This window comes from Lynx rufus, unplaced genomic scaffold (assembly GCF_022079265.1).
Source record: "Lynx rufus isolate CCGP_SWC_20201006 ecotype Redwood Valley unplaced genomic scaffold, mLynRuf1.p SCAF_29, whole genome shotgun sequence".
Lineage (NCBI taxonomy): Eukaryota > Metazoa > Chordata > Mammalia > Carnivora > Felidae > Lynx > Lynx rufus.
The window spans coordinates 8,609,354-8,626,470 of NW_025814844.1; positions in this window are offsets into that span (position 1 = coordinate 8,609,354).

The window sequence follows — 17,117 nt, forward strand, 5'->3', positions numbered from 1 at the left end:
CTATGAGATAAACTAGGGAATAACTTTTTTGTTTTTATTAAGAATTTGTTTATATGGATTTTGTTGTTTTTTTTCTTTTTTATTTTTTTTCCATTGAGTTTTACAAGTTCCTTATGTATTTCAGATAGTAACCCCTTATCAGATACATGGTTTGTAAATATCTTCTCCCATTCCACAGGTTGTCTTTTCATTTTCTTAACTATTATCTTTGCTGTGCAGAAGCTTTTAGTTTGATGTGGTCCCATTTGTTTATTTTTTATTTTATTGCCTGTGCTTTGGGCATCATATCCAACCCGAAAGAAAGAAAGAAAGAAAGAAAGAAAGAAAGAAAGAGGAAGGAAAAGTCATTTCTAAGACCATTGTCAGGGAGTTTTTTCTCTATGTTTTCTTCTAAGAGTTTTATAGTTTCACATCTCACATTTAAGTTTTTAATCCACTTCAAATTAATTTTTGTGAATGGTGTAAGATAAGGGTCCAATTTCATTCTTTTGCCTATGGATATCCATTTTCCCCAACACGATTACTGAAACAATTTTAAATTAAAAATGTGTTTAAATTTTAAAAAAGGGCAAAGAGGGGCGCCTGGGTGGCTCAGTTGGTTGAGCGTCCGACTTCAGCTCAGGTCATGATCTCACATCTCGTGAGTCCGAGCTCCGCGTTGGGCTCTGTGCTGATAGCTCAGAGCCTGGAGCCTGCTTTGGATTCTGTGTCTCCATCTCTCTCTGCCCCTAACCCACTCACATTCTGTCTCTGTCTCTGTCAAAAATAAATAAACATTAAAAAATTTTTTTAAAAGGGCAAAGAAACTGAATAGACAGTTTTCCAAAGGAAATATACAAATGGCCAGCAGGTACATGAAAAGATAACATCACTGATCCTCAGAGAAATGCAGATCATAACCACACTGAAATACCACCTCGCTCTTCAGAGTGGCTATTATTGGCAAAGAGAGAGCGAGAGTGGGGTGGGCCGGGGATGGGGGGAAATAACAAGTGTTGGTGAGAATTTGGAGAAAAGGGGACACTTGTGCACTGTTGGTGGAAATGTAAACTGGTGCAGCCACTGTGGAAAACAGTGTGGAGGTTCCTCAAAAAATGAAAAGTAGCATTACCGTATGTTCCAGCAATCCTACTGCTGGGGATATAACGACAGGAAATGAAATCAATGTCCCAAAGAGATATCTGCCCTTCCATGTCCACTGCAGCATTATTCATAATAGTGAAGACGTGGAAACAACTGAAGTGCCCGTCAACAGATGAATGGATGAAGAAGATGGATGTGCATGGAAGAGTGTTCAGCCATAAGAAAGAAGAAAGTCCTGCCATTTGCAGCAACATTAGGGTAAACCTGGAGAACACTACCAAGTGAAATAAACCAGACGGAGAAAGACGAATGTTATATCACTTACATGTAGAATCTTAAAAAAAAAAAAAAAAAAAAGTCAAACTGATAGAAATACAGAGTAGAATGGTGGTTTCCCAGAGTGGAGCATGGAGGAAAATGGGAAATGTTAGTCAAAGGGTACAAACTTCCAATTATAGGATGAATAAGTTCTGAGGATTTAATGCACAGCTCAGTGAGCACAGTTAATAATACTGTGTTATACACTCGAAATTTGCTGAGAGTAGATCCTAAGCATTTTCACCACACACATGGAAAATGGAAACTATGTGAGGTGATGGATATACTGATCAACTTGCTTGTGGTACCCATTTCACCTGCATACTTGTATCAAATCACGTTGTACACCTTAAATATACACAATTTTTATTTTGTCAATTACACCTCAATCAAGTTGGGGGGGCAGAGAATACATATATATGGTCTTAAGATATGAAAAATACAAATAAGTTTCTCTGAAGTTCTTTTGGCCTGCCTCCAGCTCAAATCATCCTGAATAGAAATAAAGCTGTTTGCTGAAAACAACATGCCTGGTGTGCTCATGTGAGTCTTTTTTTCCATCCTGACCTCTTGGGGAGAAAATATTGGTTAACATGTGGTGTTCTTACACTCCACTGTGTGTAGGGTACCCCTTAAGGCAGGAATTGAAACCTTTGGGAAAATCCCAGGAAGAGTTTAGAGAGACCGACAATGACATTGAATGTCTCCTGGGTGCAGGTAGTGTTGTTTCTACTCTGTTCTGCTTTTCTCTCTTTCCCCTCTGCCATCGAGGCAGTGCTGTGTGCTCAGAACAACTAAGCATTTGCTCAGTGCTTCGTACTTCCATCAACCTTTCTTGGATGAAGGAAGTGAGAAAAATTAGTCTGCTGCCCCTACAACTCCAACTAATGGTCTCGTCATGGTAAACATTTGCCCAGCTTCACATGAAATAACATCAACTTGTAGCAAAGGTTGTCGGGAGATTATAAAGGAGAAGATGCTGCTTTAAACTTTGGGGAACAAGAAGGGCCTAAGGGAAAAATTAGCCCAATAACTACAGGAGGTATTTATAGAATGCCTAGGCTAGAAACACTTTAGATGCTGCTTTTTTTTTTTTTTTATCAAGTCCTTATGACCTCCCTTCATCTGGAATTACCACCTTTCTTGGGAGAACAGGGCAGGAAACAAAGATAGGTTTTTAACAGGAGTGAGTCTGGAATGTGGAATTGTTGCAAACCTTCCAGCTGGTGTCTTTTCTCATATGGCTCATCCCCCACCCACACCCCCCCCCCCCGACATGAGCTTGTCTGTCTGGTTCCTCCACTTAAAAAATTTTTTTTTAATGTTTATTTATTTTTGAGAGAGAAACAGAGAGAGAGAGAGACAGAGAGCAAACAGGGGAGGAGCAGAGAGACAGGGAGACACAGAATCAGAAGCAGGCTCCAGGCTCTGAACTGTCAGCACAGAGCCTGACGTGGGGCTCGAACTCATGAGCCTTCAAGCTGTGAGATCATGACCTGAGCCAAAGTTGGCTGCTCAACCGACTGAGCCACCCAGGTCCCTCTCGTACCTTCACTTTTGTTTCCCCATCTCTACCCCCACTTCAGGCTTCTCGTGAGCTACTTTAACTCTCTCTGAATGCACATAAACAGGGCAACACATGGGCAGGAAATGGCAAAAATGATGAGATGGTGGGATGTGGGGAGAAAGACGGGGGTGGGGTGTGTGGAGAGAGAGGGGCATTATATAGGATGCCTCAAAGAATGGGGAATCTAATTTTTGCACAGAAGCCAAGACTTGAGTTTGCTCTAGTCTGCAGAAGTTTGGGAGCTCCTGTGTGTATTTGCAATGTAACATTTATTTTTGCCATATACATAGTCTACATAAGTGTCACCTATGACCTACTGCCATTTTCCCGGGACATCCCTGAAAGCACAGCCTGACTCCAAGCCTTGAGGCAGGCATTTATTTGGGAAGTGGTCCCAGGGAGCAGAAGTGAGGCACAGGGGAATGAAAGAGGGGGGAAGATGGAAAGCCAATACAAGATGCTTAGAGGGCTTAACCCATCAACTTTCTGAGGATGTGCTCATGGAGCTGTCTGCCCAGAGGACATAATAAGAAACTAATGACCCTCAGTTCCCATCCCATATTAGTCAAAAGTGGGCCTGTGGGCATTAACTCCCCTACACTGCCCAGCAGGCTCCTGTAGGTATCTGTAGAGAAACCCCAAGCAGGAAGCAAGCTCCAAGCTGCTCAGTGCCTCTTTCACTTCAGCAGTGGCTGCAGTGAGAGACGGGGTGGGAGGCCCAGAGGATGCACAGGGCACTCAAGGAGTGGCCTATAGGGCAGAAAAGTCAACGGTTACAGCATGAGAAGAAAAATGTAGCACAAGAGAGGCAGGGTGCACACTTCTTAGTTAAGCTTAAACCCTACAATTACGAATAATGTTGCCTTTCCTTTTCTTACAGTGAGTTTCTCTGAAAAACCCCTCTCATCCAAAACATATATATATAATGCTCTTAGGTATTTGCTGTGATACATGAAACATTGGCTAGGATTTCATGAATATACGTGACCATTGCAAGGGCATGTTCAGCGTCCCTTCCACCCCTCGCCATTGTGTGGGAAATGGTTTGAGGAGCGGACCCTGTTTACTTTAGCTCAATCAAGCTCATCTCAGGCTGTTTTTCAAAGACTGTTCAAGGACTTCAGGCTGAGGTCAGTCAGAACACAATACTCTCACTTGTGTGTGATACAATTTGTGCTAGAGGCTCCAGCGGCCTCTTCCCCAGGATATAGTGGTGTCCATGGATATGAGGCTGGGGCTGGTACGTTCATTTCTGCCCCTGAGTGAAGCCAGCCTAGGGTAAGACCGGAAGGAGGGAGTAGCTAAAAACACACAGCCGCTAGATGAAGCCAACTTTGGAACCATCCCATTTTGGACTGCCAGGTGAGTAATACCTTCCCTTATCACTGAAGCCATTTTAAGTTAGATTTGCAGTCAAAAGCATCTAAGCTGACACTCAGGCAGTCTGAGTCTCCCCATATTTCAATCAATAATTTAATCTCATAGGAATATTTTAATTCCAGAGGAGGAAAACCTACCCCTCTCTTAGGAAGAGGGTAGACGTCTTCCTCTGAGTACATGTATTGACTTGTTTGCAGTTACACTGGTTTGATGAGCAAGAAATAACTGCTTGGTGTTATCCCACTGAGAATTCTTTCAAATCACCATTTTTTTTTCTTCTGACGCACTGTGACCAACTAAGCTGCAATGTGCCTTAAAAATATATTTCACCTGGGGCACCTGGGTGGCTCAGCTGAAGTGTCCGACTTCAGCTCAGGTCATGATCTCACGGTTCGTGAGTTCGAGCCCCGCATCGGGCTCTGTGCTGACAGCTCAGAGCCTGGAGCCTGCTTCAGATTCTGTGTCTCCTTCTCTCTCTGCCCCTCCCCTTGCGCTTGTGTGCACTCACTCTCTCTTAAAAATAAATAAACATATAAAATTAATATATATATATTTAACCCATGACCTGTATAATTACATTGCATTGATAGGAAAAAATTCAGGGCATTTTCCAAGGGGACAGGGGAAAGCCTAGAACTGAGTTGTTGTTTTTAGGCCTAGCTTATGTAATACAAGGAATTCAAATTGTTTCTTATTAAAGAAATTCCTAGCACATTAACATTCCATACCCCTAAGGATTCAGTTTCTTGGCCTTATTTTGTTAGTTTCCAAAAGACTCTGTCCTTAGCTTACAAGATATTCTGTAGAATGGTAGCAGCAGTTAGTGGGAGGAAGACGAAGTAAAACTTTACAGGCAGGTCCCTGGGGACGGGCACAGTTTTCTCTGCTTCAGAGGACTGTGATGCCAAAACCTTTTCTATGGCATCCTGTCCGTGAGCATGACTCATTCTTGCAGCCTTTGCTGTGTGTCTGTTAGAAGTAGATAGAAGGATCTTTCTGTGTGACAGATACTAGGACAAACCTACTACATGTTTAAATGACCATGGCAAGAAAAATTCCAAATCTGTCAAATGTTTAGACAAGGTTGTTGTCTGGCCTTCCTGCTGCGGCCCATCGGGCTCAGCAAAATAATGACGTTTGACTTCACATCTTTGTATGATGATTTGCTAGGTGATTCAAGGCACCTTTGCCGTCTGACTCAGAAAAGTTAATGAAATAGGAGACATTGCTGCCAACTTTCTGAATCTCACAAAAGAAAAGTTATGAATATTCACTTTTCATATTTAATGTCTTATCCAAATTAAAGCCTATTTATTAGAAGGCCCTGAAAATTCTTTCAAATTATGCTTTCAAATTATCTAATCCTCTTATGGTCTGATGCATGAATACATTTTGAATCACAAACACATATTCTGTTATTTAAAAAAGATTCTAAACTCTTTAGATACACCGCCAAAGGCATGATCTCATGATTTGTGAGACTGAGCCCTGCTTCAGACTCTGCACTGATAGCATAGAGCCTACTTGGGATTCTCTCTCCCTCTCTCTCTGCACCTCCCCCACTCATTCTCTCTCTCTCTCTCCCAATAAATAAATAAACATTAAAAATAAAAAATAAAATAAAAACTGTAAGAAAGAAAGAAAGAATTGAGAAGCCAAATTTCATTCGAATTTAAAACTTCTGCTCTGAGAAAGACACTATCAGAAGAATGAGAAGGCAAGCCACAAACTGGGAGAAAATACTTGCAAAAGACATATCTGGTAAGTGTTGTTATCCAAACTATAAACTCAGCAATAAGAACTCATAAAAGAACTCATAAAAACTCAGCAGCAAGACAATGAGCAATCCAATCAGAAAATGAGCAAGAGACCTAAACACACACCTCACCAAAGATATACTAAATAAGGATAGACAAGGATGCTCCCCATCATATGCCATCAGGGAAATGCAAATGAAAACAACAGTGAGAGACCACCATATGCCTATTGGAATGGCCAAAATCTGGAACACTGACAATACCAAATGCTGGTGAGGATGGGGAGGAACAGGAACTCTCATTCACTGCTGGTGGGAATGCTATCATTCTAACGCCATACAGCCACTTTGGAAGACAACTTGGTGGTTTCTTACACAATTAAGCAAACTGTTACCCTATCATCCAACAGTCTTGCTTCTTGGTATCTGTTTCCTTGATGTGAAAATTATGTCTACACAAAGGCCTGCAGATAGGTATTTACAGCAATTCATAATTGCCGAAACCAAGAAGCAACCGAGATGTCCCTCAGTAGGTGAATGGATGAGTAACCCATGGTACATCCAGTCAATGGAATATTATTCAGCACTAAAAAGAAATGAGCTATCAAGCCATGACAAGCTATGGAGAAACTTTCAATGCATATCATTAGTGAAAGAAGTCAATCCAACAAAGCTATGTAGTGATGATCCCAACTATATGACATTCTGGAAAAGGCAAAAACATGGAGACAATAAAAAGATCGGTGGTTGAGGGGTAAGGGTGGGTAGGGATGAACAGGCAGAGCACAGAGGATTCTTAGGAAAATACTTAGTGATTCTTAGTGAAAATACTCTGTATGATACTGTAATGGTTGATATATGTCATCCGTTATACATTTGTCCAGGCCCAGAGAATGAATACCACCAATGTGAACCCTACTGTAAACTACTGACTTTCATTGTTAATGACGTGTCTATGTAGGTTCATTGACTGTAACAAATGTACCGCCCTGGTGCAGGATATTGATACTGAGGGAGGCTGTATACATGTGGAGGGAGGGAGTAGATGGGAAATCTCCATACCTTCTGCGCAAGTTTGCTGTGAATCTAAAACTCTTCTAAAAACTGAAGTCTATTTAGAAGGAAAAAGAAGATCTCAAGTTTAAAGCAAGTGTATAAAGTACCAACCCTCTCCCACATAGCCAAGACTTACCATTTTACAATTTTTCAGGGAAAAAATGAAAAAAAGAAAAAGGGCAGATTGCTAGTGATCCATATGTATAGTAGAGACTTTAAGGTTTTTGTTTTCAGTGGAATTATTATGCCAAAGTAATTTAAGTAATAATTCATAAGGATATTTTAAGGTGTCCAACAAACTTGAGTTTTAAGGAACATTTTCTTCTCCTGCATCTCTGGGGTGTAGGAGAGTTGGCACTGGATATGAGTCAGCACCAAGTACCAGCCTGTGCCCCCAAATCGTGGGTGAGGAGGGCAAGTGAATCATCTTCTCTGAGCCTTCTTTGTTTAGGGAACAGAGGTAATAATACCCTTCAACGTGTTGAAGGAATTAAATGAAACAATAGTAAACGTTAGTTTCCTTTCCCACTTTTCATCCCTTAGAAACACTCCACGAGAAAGGAAATTGAGGTTTCTTGATTTTCAAGAAAATTGCTCTTTGTACTATGCCTTACCTCGTGTTCTCCTGGCAGGTTGAGACCCACAAACAGAGGATTATTGCAGAATTATAAATAAGCAGCTGGGATAGCTCAATTTTGAGCTGTTTTCTAAGACAATCAACTGACTGCCCAAATTAGGTATGCACAAACTGAGCCTTGTGTTTTGCAAACTAGCCTGCTGGAGACTAAACAGGATATGGGAGGCTTGTCTTTTTTAGTCTTGAATACATTTCTTTAAAAGTTTTACCATTACAGGGGGGCCTGGGTGGCTCAGTCAGTTAGGCAGCTAACTACAGCTCAGGTCATGATCTCCTGGTCTGTGAGTTTGAGTCCCACATTTGGCTCTTTGCTGACAGCTCAGAACCTATAGCCTGCTTCTGGTTCTGTGTCTCCCTCTCTCCCTGCCCCTTCCCTGTTTGCTCTCTGTCTCTCTCTTAAAAATAATAAACACTGGGGCGCCTGGGTGGCGCAGTCGGTTAAGCGTCCGACTTCAGCCAGGTCACGATCTCGCGGTCCGTGAGTTCGAGCCCCGCGTCAGGCTCTGGGCTGATGGCTCGGAGCCTGGAGCCTGTTTCCGATTCTGTGTCTCCCTCTCTCTCTGCCCCTCCCCCGTTCATGCTCTGTCTCTCTCTGTCCCAAAAATAAATAAACGTTGAAAAAAAAAAATTAAAAAAAAAAAATAATAAACACTAAAAAAATTTTTAAAAGATAAAATAAAAGCTTTACCATTACAAATCTCAAAAACAATTTTGTCACAGCCCAACTGCATATCTTGTCAATATAAAAGTGTTACTTGAAATGATGATCAGATCTCTTACTGGAATTACTTCTATTCCCTCTCCTCTGTTCAGGCACTGGCTCATGCTCTTGCTTTTACTCAGCTTGAGTTTCACCTTGGGTGTTTTTGTGACTTGTCTGGAAACTGCATGAAACAAGCATGTCAGCAGAGGATTCAAAGCCTTCTTCTAAGGTAAAAGAGTTAAAACACTCTTAACCAGTCATCTGTCAGATATTGTGACCCTCAGTACAAATGACAGTGTGCCAAGTAGTTAAGACTGCAACATCTTCAATCAGATGCAAAGGCTCCAGTGGTCAATGCTCCCCAAACATTAATTGAATGATTGATCGATTGCACATTAGCAACAGGGCAGACTTTTATCAAAAGGCTAGTGGTTTACATACCATTGTGCAAATAGTTCTGGTAGATATTATGAAAAAGTGAACACAGGCCCAAAATGGTATCATTTAGGCCAAGTCACCAAACCAAGGCTAATACCTAACCTAACTGCAGTTTCAACCTCCCCTAGAAATGTAGTCTTGGGACACTTGGGCGGCTCAGTCCATTAAGCATCTGACTTTTGATGTCTGCTCAGGTCATGATCTCATTAGATCCAGCCCCAAGTGGGGCTTCATGCTGAGCATGGAGCCTGCTTGGGATTCTCTCTCACTCTCTCTTTCTCTGGCCCTCCCCAGCTCATGTGTGTGCTCTCTCTCTCTCTCTCAGAAATAAATAACTAAACATTAAAAGAAGAAAGAAAGAAAGAAATGTAGTCTTAGTGGACCAGTCAGGAATTTTCTGATCAGCATCAAGAGGTAATCTGTCACATGGGCCCTCTCCATCTCTGCAAAAGAAGATGAGGTAATTCACCTGGAATAAGACCGCTGACCCTTCCCCTAAAGGAATAGTGACCTTGCCTGGAACAATCATTTCTCTTCATTTGCTAATGACGTTTGCCCCACCCTCCTTCCTATAAAAACTTCCATTTTGTACAACTCCTCAGAGCTTTCTTCTACTTGTTAGATAGAATGCTATCCAATTTATGAAATTGCTTAGTAAAGTCAATTAGATCTTCAAATTTACTTGGTTGAATTTTGTTTTTTAACAATATAAAATGCAGTAACATCTGAGGTTTATACACATAAACCAAGGGAATGAAGGTCAGCTCGCAAAGGCATAATTGATCCACAGTCAAGAGGGAAGCTAAAAGGGCATGCTACAGGAGTAACCTAATGGGTTTGTTTGGGCCATACTCCCGCCATAGAAAATGTAGATAATTGTCTCATTCACCATGTTGTCATGGGACTAAGCAAGGAAACATACATGAAATGCCTAGTTTAATGGCCAGACTAGGAGGAAGCCTCAGTACAATATCAGTTTGTGACTATGTGTAGATGGAGGTACTGCCTGCCTGTAAAGGTGCCTAGTATGGATTTATTACCGTCAGGCTGGGATTGCAGCTATAGAAAATTCCAAGCAGGGTTCTTTGAAGCCCGATTGCTCTTGGAGTCAATTGTCCTTACAGACAGATACTTAAGAAACCTCCTGGAGAGATATTTTTTCTGGCTGTTCTGTGCTCAGGGATCATTTGGGAATCTTGGAAGCTGGGCAGAATGTCCCTACAGCAAAAGATTGAAAACAATATAGGGCAACACAGAGCAGAAAGGGCGTGGGCTTCTCCTGAGTGGGTGAAACAGGATAGTTATGACTAACGCTGGATATACTCATCCTTGGCTGAGAGCACAGTGTTTATTCCAAGTTGAGTATAGAGTGAAATAGGGTATAGACGCATGCAAAATGTTATAAGGTGAGTTTTTTCCAGATGGATTTTTCATCTCAAATTCATGACTAGATATATGCCCACACATGAACACACAGCACTTTCTGCCCCAACCATTTGCAAATATAAAAAAGGAAAGGACAACAGATCACTTCTACCTTAGCAAAGTCCTTTTCCTTATTACTTCCCTTGCTTGCACTATGAATTTCAATAAATGCGAATGGCATTTTGAGTCTAGAAGTCAATCAAAAAGGATGTTTAGAGTCCACAAAACTCATGCAATTCTAGAACTCAAGGTTTTTACTCTTAATTTTGCAAATGAGTAATCTGTGAACCACAGAGATGGAGCTGATATGAGTAGGAGAAGCATCTAAAACTATTAGATGGCCCAGATGAAATTAAATCCTGGCTCACCTGATCCCCATTCAGTACTTTTCCTTTATCACCACTCTACCATTCAGAAAACCTCTCTACATTTCTTCATTTGTGAAGACAGTTATGTTATATGAATGGCTGTCATTTAGACTAGGACAGTTCATTGAATTTGAGTGTCAACAGTTGATGTATTTTATTTATTTTATTTTATTTTATTTTATTTTATTTTTTTAATGTTTGTTTATTTTTGAGAGAGACAGAGACAGAATACAAGTGGGTTAGGGGCAGAAAGAGAGGGAGACACAGAAGCAGAAGCAGGATCCAGGCTCTGAGCTGTCAGCACAGAGCCCGACATGGGGCTTGAACTCACGAGATATGAGATCATGACCTGAGCCAAAGGCGGACACTCAACCGACTGAGCCACTCAGGTGCCCCAACAGTTGATGTATTTTAGACACAGGAAAGCCAACAAAAGGTAAAAGTACTTTTCTTTGATCAATTAAATGTAAACATTCCCATTAACCCCAACCACTAGGTGCCCATGATGCTGCTGAAGGCAATGCCAGTTTTTAGAGACTATGGCTTACTCATGCTTGGTATCTCAAGTAGAAAGAAAGCAACTGAGCTTTCTCAATACAAGGAAAAAGGAAATGAAAGCAACCTTTCCCTTAATCCACAAGAAACGTGCAGTCTTGATATTGTAGGATATCAGTGTGGTTCTGTTTCAATGGTTTCTTCTACCTACACAATTAGAACAATGGAACTTGCACTAACTTGCTTCACAAAGAGGCATCTTTTCAGATCTGCTCCTGTGATTTAGTCTTATCTTATCCTATTTGGGATCTCCATTGCTTCTGAATGGTAAACACTGAAAGAAAGGCCCATGCAAAGTGGAAGAACCAGATTCATTTCTGTAATCCAGGATATTAATTTCCAAAGTTCAGTATTAAAATGTATCATAAAGGCATCCAAATCTGGTGGACATGAAGACGTGTTTAAATTTGATTGGTGACTGTCATAGCTATCTTTTTTCACCCACACAGAAGAAGCCCACACCTTTTCTTCTCCATGTTGCCCTATATTGTTTTTAATCTTTGGCTATCAGGAAATTCTGCCCAGCTTCCAAGATTCCCAAATGATCCCTGAGCACAGCTCAGAACAGCCAGAAAGAATATTTCTCCAGCAAACTTCTCAAGTATCTGTAAGGGGTACTGACTCCAAGAGCTGTCAGATTTCAAAGAACTCTTCTTGGAATTTTCTATAGCTGCAATCCCAGCCTGCCTGAAATCATTTCATCCTAGGTGATGGACACATATACGGGCAATACTCCATTTATGTAGAGTCATAGACTGACATATATTGACCTTTTCACATTTTCGCCATTATATTAGGCATTTCAAGTACATTTCCTTCCTTAGGAAAACTTTGGAATCTTAGGTCTCATTAAGAGTCATTGATCCTTGTGGTGCCTGGGTGGCTCAGTTGGTTGAGCATCTGACTTCAGCTCAGCTCAAGATCTCACAGTTTGTGAGTTCAAGCCCCATGTGGGGCTCTGTGCTGACAGCTCACAGCCTGGAGCCTGCTTTGGATTTTGTCTCCCTCTCTCTCTGCCCCTCACCCAGCTCGCACTCTGTCTCTCTCAAAATAAACAAACATAAAAAAAATTAAAAACAAAAAGAGTCCTTGATCCTTAACACACACACACATACACACACACACACACACACACACACACACACACACACACTACACTATCTCTGAGTTGGAATGCTGACCTCAAGATAATTCCTCTTTCATTTTTACCACCTGAATTTCAATTGGCTAAACATCTGCCTCTGTCCCTCTGCTAGAAAACTGCTGAACAATAATGATGAGTTTAGGTAACAATAAAGCACCTCGTAAGCTGCTAGTTTCTTAAATATCGAAGCTTTTTATTCCATTAGGGAAAATGATCCCCTAATAATGCATTTCTAAAATTTCTGCTTAGTGTCAACTTAAGTATCTCTGTGGATGGAATTTCTGTGGCTCCTTCATAGAAACTTGCTCAATCTCTTATCTTATTTTTGGTCTAATGACTGGAAGCTATGATACTAGCAATATGAAGCAATATATTAGTTGTTTAGAGCACAATGCAACTCTGTTGATTGTAGGTAACTTTTCATAAGTTATGCAAGGGTTTAAACCAAACAATCCTTTATGTTTGCATTAACACTATTTATTATCTCTGGGATTTCTTTCTCAATTTGAAGGTTGTTGCATTACGTAGGAGATTTGCTCTAACTAAGCTAAATTTTCAGCACACTCTGAATCATTTTGCTTGCCTTGTTTGTTTACATGACTGAGTTGAGTATTGGGCTTTGCATAACATTCTTTTGGTTAAAAAATAACTGGTTCAACTGGTTGCATTACAAGGATGAAACACAATGCATTTATTCAGGAGAAATGTGCATTTTTCATGTAAAACTTTTAAAAATGAAGCTTTATTTTATCAAAAATTTTAATGTTTATTTTTGAGAGACAGAGAGAGAAAGAGAGAGAGACAGACAGACAGACAGACAGAAAACAAATGGGGGAGGGGCAGAGACAGAGGGAGACCCAGAATCCAAAGCAGGCTCCAGGCTCTGAGCTGTCAGCACAGAGCCCGATGCGGGGCTCCAACTCATGAACTGCAAGATCATGACCTTAACTGAAGTCGGACTCTTAACTGACTGAGCCATCCAGGTGCCCCTAAAAAATGAACCTTTAAAATATTATTTATTTTAGGGGCGCCTGGGTGACTCAGTCAGTTAAGCGACTGACTCTTGAGTCATGATCTCAGGAGTAATGAGTTTGAGTCTGCACTGACAGCATGGAGCCTGTCTGGGATTCATTCTCTCTCTCTCTCTCTCTCTCTCTCTCTCTCTCTCTCTCTCTCTCTCTCTCTCTCTCTCTCTCTCCCCCATTCATTCATGTGAGTGGGAGCATGCTCTCTCTCTCTCAAAATAAATAAATAAACTGAAAAACAATAAAATAAAATATTTTATTTTAGTGTTGATTGTCCTTTTATGCAATCAAGAAATAGTCTGCCCTTTGGCACAGTTTGAAAATCAAAACTCTCTCAACAGGATAAGAAGCTGATTGGTTGGCTTATCAAACAGGACAAAACTTGGGTACCTGGGTGGCTCAGTCAGTTGAGCTTCGGACTTTGGCTCAGGTCATGATCTCAGGGTCCGTGGGTTTGAGTCCCCAGTCAGGTTCTGTGCTGACAGCTCAGAGCCTGGAGCCTGTTTCAGATTCTGTGTCTCCCTGTCTCTCTGCCCCTCTTCAGCTCTCTCTCTCTCTCTCAAAAATAAATAAACTTTAAAACAGGACAAAACTTATGGGTGGTGTGGGTGGCGTGGAGAGATGGTTGTTAGTTTATCAGTTCATTTTGGAATCAGAAACATTCCTCACAGCCGTGCCAGCCCTTTAATCCTCAGGAAAATCATCATGTAGATGTGTTTGTACAACTTTGTGTGGATGAAACAAGGCTGATGGCATCCTTTGAGAAAAGGTTGGACTCCATAACAGTAATGACATAACATGGGCCCAGTACTGCCCTACCCAGTCTTGGTTCTCACCGGCCTTGCCCTCATGGGTTTATTCTCAAGTCAGAAGCCAGGAAGAGGGTGTTTCGTGCATTCATTATCACCGTCCCCCTCAAAAATCTGTTCTTGAGAGGTTGCACAAAATCCCAACTTGTCCATTCCGACAAGCATATTACCTTCTTGCCTCTCTCTATAGGAAAGGAGGTTAATATAATTTTCTAAGATGCTTTAGACTGTATGACTTGCAAATGGTTCCCACTGTTCCATTTACATAATCTGTGAAACATTCACAGTATTTGTATCTCAAGGGAAAATAGAAATTCAATTATACTAAAATTTCCATCAGGGCATTATGTGATAAGCTAATGATTTTCCTATTGCTTTTTACTTATTTGTAGAATAAAGTGTCAGGAAAAGCAATTCAATGAAGATACTACAAAATTGTCACAACTGGAATGCTTTAATAAATATAATTTTTTACACTTTAATGTAATTATTAAAGTTTGGATTAACTATAGGATTTTGACGAGCTTATAAGTGATATTTTAAATGAGTTAGGTAAAGCTACAGATAACAAAAATTGCAATTTAAAGCATGCAAAATATTTTGCACATTTTCTATATGACCATTTGCTTCATATCACGATTTATAGGAGATCTGCTTTAGGTGTGCTCCCCAGGAAGTATTTACCATAGTTTATGTGCTGAGAAGTGTACTGGCAATTAGTGAGGACGTTCTCAAGATCAGCACTGTGGGGAGTGAAGGAAGGTTTGATCGGAGGAAGGACTTGAACTGTGATGTTAGTGTAAAAAAGGCAGAAAATTTGAGTCTCTCCTTTAGGCAGCTCTGGAGCTAAGATCAGAGCTGCTCGACCTCGAAGCAGAAACTCCAGAACATCACTTGCTGCCTCATGTTGGCCCGCATCTCCAAGCAGCCCGCCCCATGGACCTGGAACTGGGCAAGTGTTCAAGTAAGGCAGCAGTCTTCAGCCTGACAGTTTATGGAGAAGGACTCGGTAGGGGGCCTGTACTTGCTAATACTTCCAGCAGCAGGGAAATGGATATTTCCTTTCTGAAGGTAAGATCTGGGTGGAGCATCCCAGAATCCACTACAAAATCCAAAACAGCGAGTGAGACGAGTGGGTTAGGTAAGAAGCCCAGAGCTTTCAATGATCTGCATTAAACCTTTCTCTGCTGCCCCCTGGGAGCTGTAAGATCTTCCATCAGCCACGTTCCTTCCTCTTTTCCAATCTAGTCCTCTTCTACAATCATGAGACAGTGGGTGAGAGCTCCTGCTTTGGATGGAGGCAACCATGAGTTTACCGAGCCATTTACCAGCCATTTACCAGACAGCTGCACGTGGCTGTCTGAACTTAAGTTCACCTGTCCATATATGGAGGGAATGGTGCCTGTCAAGAGCTGTGAAGAGGCCTATATTTTGCCCCGTTTCCCCGCTAAGTTAACGCGCCACTGTTTCATGGATTCCGGTTGAAGACACAGTTTCAAGGGCTCTCCTTCCGGATCTGAAGGAAAGGATAGTTTATTTTTACAGCAATATGGTTACTGGAGTATCAGCGTTTGCTTTTCTGCTGCAAGCCTCAGTTCCCCCAGGGCAGTGCAGAAGGCCAGGGGACGTGCAGACATGGCATGCTGTGATACAGAGATGGACCCTGCAGCACAGGGGACACAGATCTTTCATCCTAAGCACAAAGTGAGCCTCTCCTTTGCTCCTCCAGAGAGAGAGGTGATCTCTATCTTATGACTGTTGGCTATACAAACATCCTTGAAAACGAAGCCTGGGACAAAGGCAGTTAGTACCTCTGCTAGAAAGGTACTAGTGTTCTCTGTAGAAACACTAGAAATCCAAATATTGTCACTCAGTAGTACCCCATCGCATCAGCTGGCATACTTATTAAATGGCATTTCAATCAACTGGTCATTCGCACCAGAAATCCACACTTCTCAACTTCACCTTCTATCAATCTATCACCAAATCTAGTAGATTTGACCATCAAAATGTATCCCAAACTTGTCCATCTTTTCTCCTCATCTCCACTGATGCCAGTTCAACCCAGCCACCGTCTCTAACCTGAACTTCAGCAATGGTTTTCAAAATGACCTCCCTGCCAATTCCCCTGTCACCTTCAATCCATTGTACCCACCATCTAAATCATCTCATCATCTGCTGCTTAAAACCCCTCAAGGTCTACTTTTTTACTCAAATGAGTGAAAGGTCTACCTTTCACTCAATTTCAATCAAATGAGCCCTTTCTTACTCCTCCAATCCTGTCATGTACCCTGTTGAGAGGTTCTTTCCACTCAACACTGCCAAATGCCGGGTTCTTTCTTATGGAAGAAACATTCCATTGTGTGGACAGCTGCCATGACCTGGAACTCCTCCATTGAGTCCCATCTGGATCGGACAGAAATGAGACCCAATCTCCTTCTCCAAGTCATTTTCTCAAGGGAAATATTTTAAAGGGAAATCCCTTTTATTTCAACATCAATGCTTTCGCTGAGCCTTATAAAACAACACATCAAAACTAAATCTCAAGTTCAGGTTGTCTGTTTAGCTTTGTCGTGTTGTAGTAGGGATTTAATACATCTCAAAGTCTTTGACAGGCTCTTAGGTAGCAAAGTATCTTTCACTGGGGATTTAATTATTCTCCTGGACTATGAAGTCTAGTCTGTAAGAACGTTGCTACAAATAATCTATCTCTCAGCTTTATAATGACATTAGTATATGTCAGAAAATATCTAAAGCAATTTGTTTCTTATTTAAAATCATTCAAAAAAAAAAAAGGAGAGGAGAAGAAGCAAAGGGTAGGAAGGGAAAGAATAAGGGAAGAAAAATCCTCTG